The sequence below is a fragment of the Rhyacophila brunnea genome, unplaced genomic scaffold, assembly GCF_057557595.1.
Source record: "Rhyacophila brunnea isolate RB1 unplaced genomic scaffold, BYU_Rbru_1.0 scaffold_19, whole genome shotgun sequence".
Classification (NCBI taxonomy): Eukaryota; Metazoa; Arthropoda; class Insecta; order Trichoptera; family Rhyacophilidae; genus Rhyacophila; species Rhyacophila brunnea.
Window position 1 is genome coordinate 21,657,422 of NW_028232848.1, and position 6,593 is coordinate 21,664,014.

The window sequence follows — 6,593 nt, forward strand, 5'->3', positions numbered from 1 at the left end:
TGAGAGAATATGCCTTATTGAAAACTATTCTTCTACCCGCATCGGGTATTGTTAATTTGAATTCGGCCAGTGCCTATGAAACCGCCTTGCAAAAACCCTGGAAAATTCTTTGTAGCGCAAGGCGGTGGTGATTCTGATGAATATTTTGTCGTATTCATTGGGAACTGAGGACTACGATTTATAGGCGAGTTTTTTCCCGTGGTAAAAGAAATGTCGCATAGGACTGATATTCTGAGCATATACTTATCCTATCTTATATGGTTGCAGTCACTGGATCTGAAAGGCATGAATCATCGTTACATGTCACCATTTATTATTTTTATCCTTTTTATTACATCAATACAGAAATTAAAAAGTGTATCTCTTCCGGCCTCGTTTGTCATGGTCCCTGGAAGGTCTCGAAAGTCCGCATCTGCCACCTGTAATAAAAAGTTCAGGTTGTGCCGCTCCTTGCTAAAGATTTGACAATCTATGGTAGGACGTCCTGGTCGCTTCCGTCGTCGCATGGACACTTTCCATCAGATGTTATTTTAAACCGGTGCATGTATGCTCGCATGACTCCGTGACATGTAAGAATCTGAGACATCTCAAAACACAGCCCCTTATGCACCCTGACATCTCGTGCTGCTGAAATCGAAGGTAAAAACTTTCGGGTCAACAGCAGAATAACTATTAAAATATAGGAAAAAATTAAGTATGAAAAAAATTAATTTTCTCATACATTTTGTATGGAACGGCTTTTGAATGATTTCGATGAATTTGAACGATGAACCTCGTGCATTCAAAAAGTAAGAAAATCACAAAAAAAAAAAATCCGTATACAACGCCATCTCTGATACATGACAGAAAGAATAAACAAGAAACAAACAAACAATAGAAAGAGTGAACATGGCGTTGTGTGCATTATCCTTTGAGAGTTGATTTAGTAAAGCCTCAGATAATCCCGAAAGACGTTCGTAGTATATAGTAGTAATTGTAGATCCCGGCGAATTTTCGAGGAAGTAGTCCTGCCTGAATCTCCTTTGCTTTTCCGACTGCGCCTATCAAATTAATCAAACGAATGCAAACATCCCAAAATTTTCGTTCGATTAAATTTAACGCCAGGGATAAAATTATATGATCTCATCGCTGGTATTACTCATTATTTACCTACGAATTTCAAAATCCGTCCTTCGGACTTCATTCGACAATCGATTTCCGTGAATAATCATTACCAGCTAGGTGCACAAATAGCTATTTCTATCGTGATTTTCAAACGGTAAGTTGCCTTCGAAGATGTTCACTTTGTGAGGTTTTCATATTTGTGATTGTGCGCGCATCGATAATTGCTTCATTATGTAATTATGAATTGTGTGATTAATTTTCCAGTGTTATTTACAATGCCGCGAGCCAGAAGATCTAATCTTTGGATCCAACCCAATCCAATCCAACTTATTGGATTGTCTGATCGATTTTTGAAGCTATTCAGGAGTTATTTTAGGAACCGTCAACAATACGTATCGTACGGCCTTTATCAGTCACAGACCTTTTACACATTTTCTGGTGTCCCTCAGGGCTCAAACTTAGGGCCGTTGCTGTTCACGATTTTTATAAATGACATAGCATTGGTAATAAAAAATGTTATGTTTTTGTTGTTCGCTGATGACTTGAAACTCTTTTTGGAAGTTGTCACCTTGGACGATTGTCGTCAGCTCCGACTTGATATAGATAATATATTAGATTGGGGCAGGCGTAACAAACTAGAATTCAATATTGATAAATGCAATATTTTGTCGTTTATCAGAGCCTCAAAAGTGTTGTTTTTCCAATACTCGATGCATGTCAGAGTTCTGTCACGAATATCATCTGTAAGGGATCTTGGCATTACGTTTGAGAGTAAACTGAAATTTATTAGCCATTCAGTTACCATTTGTAACAAGGCGCTTAAAATGTTGAGCTTCTTCATGTGTACTTCCCGGGTCTTTTCGGATGTTACGGTATTAAAACTTTTATTTAATTCTTTAGTTCGAAGCAGAATTGAGAGTGGGTCTATTGTTTGGGCACCGCATCAGTTGAAGTATGGCCTTATGGTGGAGAGGGTTCAGAAGAAATTCTTGAGACTCCTTTATTTGAGGTTGTACGGATACTATCCGTGGCTTTATCCAGCTGACTTTTTCTTAGGCATGCTTACATACTGCAGTTTGCAATTTAGAAGAAATCTTTATTTAGCTACGTATTTTTTTCGACTGATACGAGGTATAAATGAGAACTCTGCCATTCTGGGCAGTGTTGACCTGTGTGTCCCTGATAATTATCTTAGAAATAGAGAACATCAGTTGTTTATTCTCCCAAGGTGCAGAACCAATCTGCCACTGGTAATGCCAATTGGGAGGGCGATAACTATGTTCAACAAAATTGCTTCGGGTGTTGATATATTCCACATACGTGAGGATAAGTATAGGTGGACGTTATTTTATAAATTTTTAAAATAGGGTCTGCTTAACTCATCCGGTGTACTTCCATGTACCTATCTAATTAATATTAATATTTTTGTATGTAAGTACATATTCCTACTGTTTAATAACATACTATCTATCTCTTTTTATGTAATACTGTTTTATATTTCTTTGTTTATAAATGTCATGTTGTGAACGTCTTAAACTTATAATTTGTAATTTCCACAATATGTTAAAAAAAAAAAATTGAAATTGAAAATCTTTCACAACGAAACCGTAATGCAATTAGACTTCGGAATATTGCTTATCAATCCACTGCAGATGAACAAGAAATCGCACGAGAAGAGCGCCGCGTTAATATGGCCCGACTTCGTGATTCACAAACTCAAGAACAAAGATAGGTAGTACGTCAAACGACTCAGTTTGCAATGAGAAATCGTCGAGATTATCGCATAGATCAACAACGTGATAATCTTCGACGCGCAAGAAGAAATGCTTCAAGTGTTGATTTGAATCGAGTAGCGTTTCAATACGATTGCACAATTGATTATAGCTCGCATGCTTTCGTTCGAATTGGCCCAATGGAGGTTGTGTGTGACCATTGCGGAGCATTGAAGTTTGGTGGAGAAACGCCTGGATTGTGCTGTCTCAGTGGCAAGGTGAAATTGTCATTATTGCCTCCGCCACCTGAGCCATTGCATTCATTGCTTCGTGGCGAAACACCAGAATCACGAAATTTTCTATCGAACACTCAAAGATATAACTGATGTTTCCAAATGACTTCATTTGGAGGAAGACATTATCGAAGAACGCGGATTCAATCCATGGCGGCCACGTTGCTAGAAGGATGCGGAACGGCTCATTCAGTGTTGAAATTGGCGTTAAACCTTCAAACGACTGAAAAACCGACATGCAACATTGCTAAACACTCAGCAATGGCCAAAGTTTTGGTAGCAAGTAAAATCATCACCTGGAATGAATGCACAATGGCGCACAAACACGCGTTGGAAGCACTCAAACGAACTATGAAAGATCTGCGCAATGACTCAAGATGTTTTGGAGGCGCAATGATTCTACCTACTATCTGGCGATTTCCGCCAAACACTACCTACCAGTCATTCCAAGATCGACCGCTGCCGATGAAATAAACGCTTGCCTCAAATCATCGACTCTGTGGCGCTATGTGAAGAAACTTCAGCTGACGATAAACATGCGAGTTGCATTGCTAAACGATCCATCTGCCGAAGATTTCTCAAAGCAATTGCTGACTATCGGTAACGGCCTTGTTCCTGTCGACGAATCAAACGGATTGATTTCTTTTGTGCTGAATTTTTGCAATTTCGTCTCAACGAAGGACGACCTCATCGACAAAGTGTTCCCGGACATCATTGCTAACCACAAAAATTAGAATTGGTTGAGTGAACGAGCAATTCTTGCGGCAACGAACATATAATTATGTGGATCACTAAAACTTCACAATTCAAAATCAAATCGTTGGTCCACTGCACTCCTTTAAATCTATCGACTGTGTAACAAACGAAGACGAAGCAACCAACTATCCAACTGAATTTTTAAACTCATTGGATCTGCCTGGCTTACCACCGCACAATTTACAACTGAAGGTTGGTTTGGTAGTCATCATGCTTCGAAATCCGTACCAACCAAAACTATGTAATGGAACGCGTTTGGTGCTGAGAAATCTCATGGGTAATGTGATTCACGCGACGATAATCAAAGGAATGTTCAAAGGTGAAGAAGTTCTCATTCCGAGAATTCCGATGATCACATCCGATATGCCATTCGAGTTTAAACGAATTCATTTTCCGATTCATGTTGCATTCGCCATGACGATCAACAAATCACAAAGCCAATCCTTGAGTGTTTGTGGCATGAATCTAGAAAATGAATGTTTCTCTCACGGTCAATTATTGTACGTAGCATGTTCACGTGTCTGTAAACCATCCGCTTTGTTCGTTCTCGCACCCTGGGCGGGTATGTTAGAACTTGCGAGTCGTATGGTCGAAAACCGTGTGGTATGACAAGTTAGTATCGCCCGTTTCATACCGTATACGATAACACCTATTTTTGAAGCCACTCGCTACGGACTATTTTAATTCGCGAGTGACTAGTTGGCAACATCGCCAAAACCGAGAAAATCGGTGTCTATGGTACAAGATGAAACGTCAAAAATGAAATGTCAAACGAAATCATTATTTTTGTTGGTTATGTTTGTGTATAATTTCTACAATATTCGATTGATTTAGTATAATATGATATAGATATATGTACGTAGAATATAACCTTACATAAATGCGAAACCATATAATATTATTACACTGTAAAACAAGATTTAACAAAATAAACACAGTGTCTTCAATAACATTTATTTTTTATGTAGGTATTTATTCATTACACACCATTATAAAACATTAACATAATTAATTGAACTCAAGATAACAGAGTATTAAGTAACATTGTGAATAGGTAATATAATAATTCGGCATCTTTATTGTTTATAAATTGGTAATGCCGTGTTCTTTCCGTCAGCGAACTCATTCATTTTGACGTTTTGATTTTCAAGGTCACTGTCACATACGAAACGAAATATCAAAATAAACATGGAAATCGGGTAATAGGTACATGAATTCACGTCCTTCGTCGTGCAAAAGTAGCAAAAGAATGGAGAGGTTTCAATTAAGTGATCTTAATTGAAATGAGGTAGGTGAGGTTATGTCCGTCTCAACATTATACCTACCTACGACTTTCTAATTCTCCATGGATATAATATTATAAACGTAATAATGTGTCAAAATATAACATACATCTTCTATGTCTTTGATTAATTTTAATCTATACAACCATATTCATTTTTTCGCATTGTAAACTCTTCACGCTTGTAGGTAGGTAGTAACATTAAACTTAAGATACCTAATAAACCTATATGGCGTGAGAATTTGTAAAATATATCTCACAAGCTCTTTGTTTAATCGAAAATTACGTATAAATAGTGCATCACTGAGTGAAAAAGCATTTTGACACAAGTTAACATAATTATTTGATCTGTTTCGCGGATGATTACGTGATCCTAAAAGTACCGCAAAAGTAACTATTTATGGGATTGACATATTTTACAATAATTGGGTGAACGATACAAATCTATAGCAATGCTTTGGCGAAATATAAAATAATAATATGTAGGTAATTATTCTCGCGAGCCCAATAATAAAATACTATCTTTTCGCAGCCTAACCTTTCACTTTTATGTGACAGTTGAAAACTAAACTGCGTTATCGGCGCGAGACATCAGTGCGCATGCTCACATACTCAACTCGTATGGGGGACTATGGTCACGAGTGCCCTTTGGTATGGGTAATATTGTCGACACAGATTATGACTAATTCAGGTAGTGATAAGTTTCGACATGCCTTATTTCGATAACCTACGTCACTTTCGCGAATGACTACGATGTTTCACACGACTCGCAAGTTCTAACATAAGGCCCCACTGACAACAAAACGAAAAATGTTGTATATCACAAGGTGCTTCAATGAAGGGAATCGACTCGAGTGCAACCCATCCAGCAAATAGTTTAACAGAAAGTAGTCCAACAATGCTACGCGAATCATTTCGATTAGCTTCAATAAAGCAAATGCCTTGCTGCCACGTGAATTACATTCATTTCAATGTAATTAAAATACTTTTCATTTTGATTTGATTTTTGCACATTTATTGAACTCAATTCATTTTGAGTATTATTCATTTTAACTTACTAAAAAACTGAATTTAATTCAGCTAATAAGTTAACACAAGATTTATTTGATTCTGAGGCGGTACGAAGTTTGCCGGGTCAGCTAGAATATAAAATTTAATATATTTTAAGTATCCCGTACAATAAGTAATCCCTAATCTAAATATTGCTTTAAAATTTGTCTATGACTACGTTGCCATTCAGTGTTGCCATGTCTACTGAAATTTCAGTAGATCAACTGATATTTTTTGCCAATATACTGAATTTTTGATTTTTTTTCGAAATTCAAGAAATCTACTGATATTTGTGTTTCTCCATAATTGTAAATTAACTGATGATTATTTTGATAATTAACTTGAAATGATTTACGCATGACCTTTTTTGATGTTATACACTTCTAAATTGACATA

At 36.9% G+C, this 6,593-nt stretch overlaps 1 pseudogene; it reads left to right on the forward strand.

The window, feature by feature from the left end:
• The first annotated feature begins 2,794 nt into the window (after nucleotides 1-2,794).
• LOC147072844 (uncharacterized) lies at nucleotides 2,795-3,278 on the forward strand (annotated as a pseudogene).
• Nucleotides 3,279-6,593: the final 3,315 nt, after the last annotated feature.